Here is an 8,650-nt window from a genome sequence, read left to right on the forward strand (position 1 = left end):
GCTGAGTACATCGCAGGCGCTGTAGCTGCATGTCAAGCTGTGTGGCTTCTGAATCTATTAGAAGACCTGAAGATTAGGGTGAAGAAGCCTCTGAAGCTGATGATTGATAACAAGTCTGCAATCAATCTTGCCAAGAATCCGGTGTTACACGGAAGAAGCAAGCATATTGAGACTAAGTATCATTTCTTGAGAAGCCAAGTCCATAATGGAACATTAGAAGTTGTGCACTATAGCACTCAGAAGCAAGTGGCAGATGTTCTGACGAAGGCGATCAAGATGGATCAATTTCTGCTCTTGAGGGATGGAATTGGCGTTGTCAGTTTTGATTGAAGAATATGAATTAAGGGATGGTATTGAAAAGTAATTCAATATTCAGAAGATGGACTGATCTTCTGATGGTTACTCAGAAGATAGTATTGACCAGAAGATGTTATCTGGGTCCCATTAGCTTAGCTGTTTAGTAGTAAGGGTATTTAGTATTTTTGTAGTACTGTACTGTTTGTATCTTAGACTTGTTCACTAAGTTTATTGTTTTAGGGCTTATGTGGCAAGATTTTCTTTTCTTATAAATAGCCTTGTAATAGCTATCATTAATAGAAGAATACAACATTTATTCTCTCATCTCTTTTGCGCCGTTATTCTATTATTCTCTTTGTCACCATCTTTATTCATTGTGCACCAACAATTATCACTAACTAGATAAATTCATGTTGTTTTTGTTATTTTTCCAACTTTGCAGCTTAGGTTGATGTTTCGAATGAATAAGAATTACTTGAAGCAAAGGATAGGAAAATCATTGGACCGCGAGAAAAAGCAAGCCACTATATTGCGTTGGCCTCCAGCACAAAGGCCAAATGCTGACACACGTCATGGAAAATATTAAAGAAAAAATTATACTCCTTATCACACAATTGGTAGATGTAAAAGAGGTTATATTTAAGCCCTTTTACAAATAAAATTTCATCTACAATAATTGTAGAGAAATTTTTCACAAAACCTTCTCCTAATATTTTTATCTTTATTGTTGTTTTTATACATGACATAGTCTCGCTCTTTTTTACGAAGTCAATGAACAACGACCACTTTTTTGGAACCACATCTTATTTGCAGCTGTAAAACATTCCTATAAAAAAATTAATAAGGTATAATAAGCCTCTAAGTCGTGTTTGGCCCTAGAGTTAGTACTAGGACTTCTAAGTGTCCATGTCACGAGATCATTTGAAACTTTTACATTTCTAATATATCCATTTTTACTACAATAATGTCAAATAACTTAAGGAGAGATGTTTTTTCTATCCTTTCTAGTAACATGAGCATTTTTTTTCTAAAACATTGCTCATCATCACGTGAACTAATAGAAATAATAATAGGTGTTTTAAACATTTGTGATTTTTGTCCCTTCAATTTATCAATTTAAATTTTTCAATTAAGAAAAGTATCTCACTTAACTAATTCTACCTTTTCTTCAAAAGTGTGAGGAATACAAAACTAACCATTTATTAGAGATGCATGGTTCTCTTTGAAGAACTCAAGAGAATTTTGAAGTTTTAAGACTTCTCCCTTAAGTTTCAATTTTTTTTTTAATTTTAATTCCTCAGCATGCATTTCATGAAAGGCCCCAGATAATTCATTATAAGAAGGTAAATAGTATATGTCAGTGTCACTTACTTCTGAATCTTTTTGCTTATGTCACATCATCTGTTGTACCTCAAAATTTTCCCTCTCATTTTGGCATGTTTGTTGGCTATGTTTGCATAACATACTCATTACATAGCATTTGGTTCTATGGAAGTGAGATCAAAGTTTTTAAAGACCTAGTGTTTCTCCTATCAAGAGGAGATGCGTGGTTCAAATCAATGCAAGATTGAGGTCTCAACATCATGAGTGCTTCTTCAAGCCACAAGATTATCATTTCACTTCTCAAGTCTCTCAAGATCATTAAGAGATCATAGCTTCACGTGCTTAAGGTTGAATCACAAGCTTTCATAAGATGAATCATTAACTAGGGTTTTGGTCAAAGTCAACCTGAGGTTGACTTTTTGATCAAATTTTGATGTCATTAAGTAATAAATGATTCCAAATACTTCATATTTTATCATTGATTATTTCAAGTTTGAATCAAAGCATTTCAATTAATGCTGGTTAATGTTTTGACTAATTAATAAAAAAGTCAACAGGTAGTCAAACTCAAGTTCAACTGTGGAATTTTTTATCACAATAAGTTTATTATGCTTAAATCCTTTATGATTTTCAACATGTGCCTCATGTTCTTGAGCCACTTTAGCCTTTTTGCATTCACCAATAGCATGCCCCACATATTTACAAAAGTAACAAAACTTTTGGTAGCTTTTCATACTCAATACCAATATAAAAAGAAAAATTGTTATTTGAAATTCTGGTATCAGATATAAGATGCCGAATGAAATGTTACGACACTATATCTGAGTTATGAACACAAATAATAACAACAACTATAACCTTACAGAAAGTAAATAACACAACGATATGTTTACCCAGTCAGGAACAATCCTTCCTACTCGGGGGACTACCAAACTAGGATGAAATCAATATACGATAGTATCAATTCAAAGCTAAACAATCCCAATTTATACTTCTCACTTAATCACTACCCTTCCTATCACTTCTACCTAAGACTCATCTAGGTATGAGGCCCTCCTCAAATCCCTTCTAATCACAACCCCTGTGACAATATAAAAATCAAATAAAAATAACCAAAAGAACTCTTCTGGATCAAACTACTCCTCGATGCTTAAAATCTTACGAGGATGCAAACACTCTCCTTACTTAAAAGCTTCGGAGATCAAACCAACATTCAACACCAAAAGGTTTGTGAATGTACACAGATGGAACACACAGAAAACAAGGATTCCTAAACCCTAAAACCAAAAAAAAAACCACACCCTCAAATAGGATTCACAAACCTTTTTATAGAGCGGCAGCAATAAAAACTGCTCACATGGGCTTAGGCCAAACCATAACAGAAGACTAAGGTTCTAACTTAATCTAGAAACCTTTACACAAACAGGTCGCAAAGGTTCCTATACAAACGGAAGAATCAGAGATAAATATCCTGATATTAAGCCATCACACAAAACACTAGAAAATGTCATTCTGGTTAAAATAATGTCAAGACATCTATCTTTACACCTTCACATCTATCTTGACAACCTTCATAGAACCTGTTGAACCAGAGGGTTTATTTTACGAAAATTGTTGCGAACAAAGAATCAACAAACTCCCTCCTTTGGTAAATTTTGGCTAAAACAACAACACACCAAAGCAACAAGAACAAACATCAGAGCAACCTGCAACAGAAGCAGAAGACAAAACAAGAGCACGACTCCCCCTCAAGACACAATACTCCTTCTCACAGCTCCCCCTCAGAAAAGCCGTCATATTAATCATTAAATACTAAAACTCTCCCCCTTTTAACCATAATGTGCCAACAAAAAGATAAGGAAGAAAAAGATACCAAATATCCATGGAATAAGCACACGCAGGTGCCAAAAAGTAAAAACACGATAAAAACATAAATAACACAGAAACAACCAGCAAGGAAATTAATTGTCTTCAGACTCTGTAGTCTCAGCTGCGTTAGAACTTCCTTCCTTGTCTTCAGGATCTCCTTCTTCAGGACTTGCTTCTGCAGCAACGTTATCACCTTGCTTCAAGTCCTTAATCATTTGCTCAAACTTAAGTTTTCTTGCTGAAATCACACGTATCACCTTATCAAGCTCTTTACAAGCATTCATGAGCTCAAAGATCATTCCATCCTTTGTTGGGGGCACGCTCACAGCAGGCACAAATGTGATTCCAATGTCTGGGACATGCTTCCCAGTGAACAATTTGGAGTGAAGGGATAGAACAGTTTCTCTTTTAGCGATCACATTAGTATTAAGCAGAATCCTAGGATGCTGGCTGAGAATAATTCCACATATAAGAGTAGGAAAAGCAATGGGCAGTTTCACAGCTTGAGTATTAGCATGCCTCACAGTCTGATCAAATATGAAGGTACCCTAATCAAACACCTTCTTGCTTCCCACATCATAGATGAATTTCCCCAAACTTACAAAGATTACTGAGGAGTTATTTGTTGGGACCCATTTTGTTGCTACAATCCTGTGCAAAATAGCATACTTGACACTGAGTTTACTCGTTGGAGCTTGTGTTTCACTGGCCAGGATGTTACAAGATTTGCAATAATAGTTCGAAAAATTTGATTGTTGGTTGCTTCTAATTCACATTGTTCCTCTTCATTCCTGTTCAGATACCTGTTGATCACAACAGGTGAGAACTCCACACACCTCCCTCTCACAAATACTTTTCTGAATTCCTTGCTTCTAGGGTCAGCACAGTCTATAGGAATGTTAATAATAAATTCTTTTACAAGATTCTCATAACACATCCCAAATTGAGTTACAGTCTTCAACATACCAGCATGAGCAATCAGTTCCATGATATTTGAGTACTCAGAGGCCTCTTTTCCCAGCTCCCTTACAAGAGCAACTCTCCTTAGGTAAACAAACCTCCATTGGTCAACACTGTTCTTAGAATGGAATGAGACCTTGTCCATGGGAGCATCAGGAACTTTCATGGAGAGTTTCTTCTTTTCATTTACTTTCTCGCTTTGAATGTCTTGGACATCCTCCTCAACATCATGATCTGATCAGTCTTCTTTCTTTTGTCAAGCCTTTTCTCACAAACAATGTTCTGAGCATATTCATTAGCATCATCATCTGAGGTGGAAGTAACCTCGAGTTTCCTTTTGTTGGATCGAGGGACCTCTTTACTCCATGCCTTTGGAGGACCATACCTACTTTTGATAGAAGTTGTGGTAGCCACAACCTTGTATTTTCTAGACTTGAGTTTCTTAGAGATCCCAGATACTACAAAGGTGGGTATATCATTATCAGACACCTCATCAAGGTTCACACCTGTTTCAGTAGTAGGATTGAGCTTTTCTCTTGTTTCAGTACTAAGTTCCTTCATCGAAGGAGATGGGTTTTTACCTTGCTTGGTGCTTTTTCTTACTTATTCTAAGATAAAAGTTACATCTTTGGTAATGCTCCCTTCTTCTCTATCCTTTCCCAATTTTGGAGAAGCGATGGCATTTTGAGGATTAAAATCAGAGATTGTCTCCTCGCTCATTTGAGGATTTTAAGCCACGGCTATCCCTAAGGTTTAGGCTAAAATCTTTCTAATATGACCATCAATAGTTACAGTATCTGTCCCTAAGACATTAGGGCAAGATGCCTTAGTATTAGATTTATAGGGGTTACCTCGAGTGAGTATGAAAGCTGCTTAAGATAACCGAGCATAGGGAAATTTTGCTCTTTTGAACTTTGTTGATGAGCACAACACAATTGACAAGGGAACAACATCCAAAACCTCATCAGGAGAAGGGGATAATGAGCCGACCTTTGATCTAGATCCATCGTCTTTACCAGACACAGGTTTAGGAGGCGAAGTACCACAATGTTGTGACATCCTTGCAATTTTGAGAACTAACAGTCGATGATGATGAAGGTCTTTTGGGGTTATGAGGATGAACATGTTATTAGAGATAGAAAGAACACTAGGTTGGCGCGAGATAGGGTATTCAAAAGTGATTTGAATAGGTTGATTTTGGTGTTTACTTGTAAAGTAAAGAGGTCCCAAAATAGGATTTAGGTCATACCCTAGAGAGTGACACATAAAACTTTTAATGTCTGTGCTCTTTTAATTGCAATAATTCCCTGAATAGGTCACCGTCCAATTTTCTTCTTGAATCCTTGAAGTTTCTAATGATTTTGACCTCCTTATTTTGACATAGGAATATCGAATCGTCAACTTGCGCAGTATGTGGACCAGGGTGATAAAGCCAATTTTCAATATTTAATTTCTCCTTCTTTTCGTAATGTTGAGACATCTTATTAGACATTTTACTAGTCGTCGTATTATCAATACATGTTTGAGAGCTCACAGTTTCCCCTTCCCTTTCCTTAGACCAAGACTTCCTGAACTCTTGAGGTATCCAATTATAACAGTTGTCATTTGTCCTGACGCCTCTCATTACCACTTAACTTTTCTTATTGGATATGACACACTCAAATTTTGTGAAATTGACTTTGAGCCCCTGATCACACAATTGACCTATGCTAATCAGATTGGTTGTCAATCCTTTTACGAGTAGAACATCACTCAGGTCAGGTCCGCCTGAGGATCATATATTTCCAGATCCTATTATTTCACCTTTGGTTCCATCACCAAAGGTTGCATAGCTAGTGTCATGATGAGTGATATCCATCAGTAGATTCTTGTTGTGTGTCATATGCCTCGAGCATCCATTGTCAAAGTACCAGGCATTCTTGGCTAATCTTTTGTTGGAGACATGAGCCATAAGACTAGTAATTTTATGCTTAGGAGCCTATTGCTTTGGCAGAAAGGTCTTATATGACCAGGTCGACCATAGTGATGGCATATCCAGTGTCGGAATTTTTTCTTGGAATGGATGGCATTTGTTGGTTGTGACTTGGATTTAGGTTCAGTATAATTTAAGACAAATTTCTTATTTTCATTGAACCCTAATCCACTCATATCTCCTATAGCGCTTCCTATTTGTAAGATTTCATCTAACATATCAGTGTTGTTGTTCAGTATCCTGATAGACTTATGGACCCTGTCTAGTTCAGACTTTAGAGAGACCGCTTCTTCTTCCAGACTAGAGATAGTGTTTATCTGGTCTTCCTTTTTTTTTCTTTAGACTGTATATGAGATCCTTTTGTTTCTTACTCATTAGGTAGAGTTTTCTGAATGAAGTAGCCAATTCATCATAGGATAGCTCATCACCACTTGAATCTTCAGATGTCACCCATCTCCCAGTCAAGGCTTTCATATGTTTGCTGGACATCTCATCCCTGTCACTTTCAGATCCTTCTTTAGACAAAGATATATATAGCGTTTTTTTCTTCTTCTTGAGACATGTGGGACTTTCAATCTTAGAATGTTCAAGATTTCCATATTCATCGTACTTCCTGTCTTTTCTTTGTGAGGACTTGTCTTCAGCTTCCCTTCTTTCAGTATCATTCAACCTCAGGATGTCAGATGAGTTGTTATGAACATGTGATTTTGGATTCCTGTCCATCTCGTTGATTACCTTGTTAAGTTGTCTTTCAAGCAAGACTATAGCATTGTATAATCCCTGAGTCCAAATCATATTTTCCAGTGCTATATTCTGAGTTAGAAATAAGACCTGTCTTCTTGATCTCCTCTTTGGTTCTATTGTTGATGATCACCTCGAAGGTTAGGAGGGATCCTACTAGGTCATCCAATCTCATCTAACGAATGTCTTGAGCTTCTTCAATGGCAGTTACCTTCGTGTCAAATCTCCGGGGAAGATACCTGAGCATCTTTCTTACTAGTTTCTCTTATGGTATCTTTTCTCCTAGAGAACTAGATGCATTAGCTATCTCAAGAACATTCATGTGAAATTCATGAATGCTTTCATCTTCTTTCATCCTTAGGTTATCAAATTGAGTGGTTAACAGCTGAAGTCTTGACATCTTCATTCTAGAGGGGCCTTCATGTGCTCTTCTAAGGATCTCCCATGCATCTTTGGCTACTTCACATGTGTTCACCAGCCTAAAGGTGTTCTTGTCATTTCCATTGAATATGGCATTTAAATCTTTAGAATTGGCAAGCGCAAGTTCATCTCCTTCATGGTTCCAGTCTACCTCTGGATTTAACACATTCATGGGTTGATTGTCTTCTTCCATAATAACAGGATGTTTCCACCCTTTCAGAACCGCCTCCCAAACCTTGATGTCTATAGATTTTAAGAAGGCCACCATGCGAGGTTTCCAATAGTCATAATTGCTTCCATCCAGAATATGTGGTCTGTTCCGAAATCCAACTTTTGTCCATCGTACCAGAAAGTAACCTTACTATATCTCACTCAGATGTAGAGCAGAGTGCCTGCTCTGATACCAATTGAAATTTTGGTATCAGATATAAGATGTTGAATGAAATGTCACGATACTATATCTGAGTTATGAACACGAATAATAATAACAACAATAACCTTGCAGAAAGTAAATAGCACAACATTATGTTTACCCAGTTTGGAACAATCCTTCCTATTCTGGGGGCTACCAAGCCAGGATGAAATCAATATACGCTAGTATCAATTCAAAGCTAAATAATCCAGTTTATACTTCTCACTTAATCACTACCCATCCTATGACTTCTACCTAAGACTCACCTAGGTATGAGGCCCTCCTCAAATCCCTTCTAATCACAATCCTTGTGACAATTAAAAATCAAATAAAAATAACCAAAAGAACTCTTCAGGATCAAACTACTCCCTGATGCTTAAAAGCTTACGAGGATTTAAACACTCTCCTTACTTAAAAGCTTCGGAGATCAAACCAACATTTAACACCTAAAGGTTTGTGAATGTACACAAATAGAACACACAAAAAATAAGGATTCCTAAACCCTAAAACCAATAAAAAAACCACACCCTCAAATAGGTTTCACAAACCTTTTTATAAAGCGACACCAATCAAAAACTGCTCACATGGACTTGGGCTAAACCCTAACAGAAGACTAAGGTTCTAACTTAATCTAGAAACCTTTACACAAATAGGTG

Source organism: Vicia villosa, linkage group LG1 (genome assembly GCF_029867415.1).
Source record: "Vicia villosa cultivar HV-30 ecotype Madison, WI linkage group LG1, Vvil1.0, whole genome shotgun sequence".
Classification (NCBI taxonomy): domain Eukaryota; kingdom Viridiplantae; phylum Streptophyta; class Magnoliopsida; order Fabales; family Fabaceae; genus Vicia; species Vicia villosa.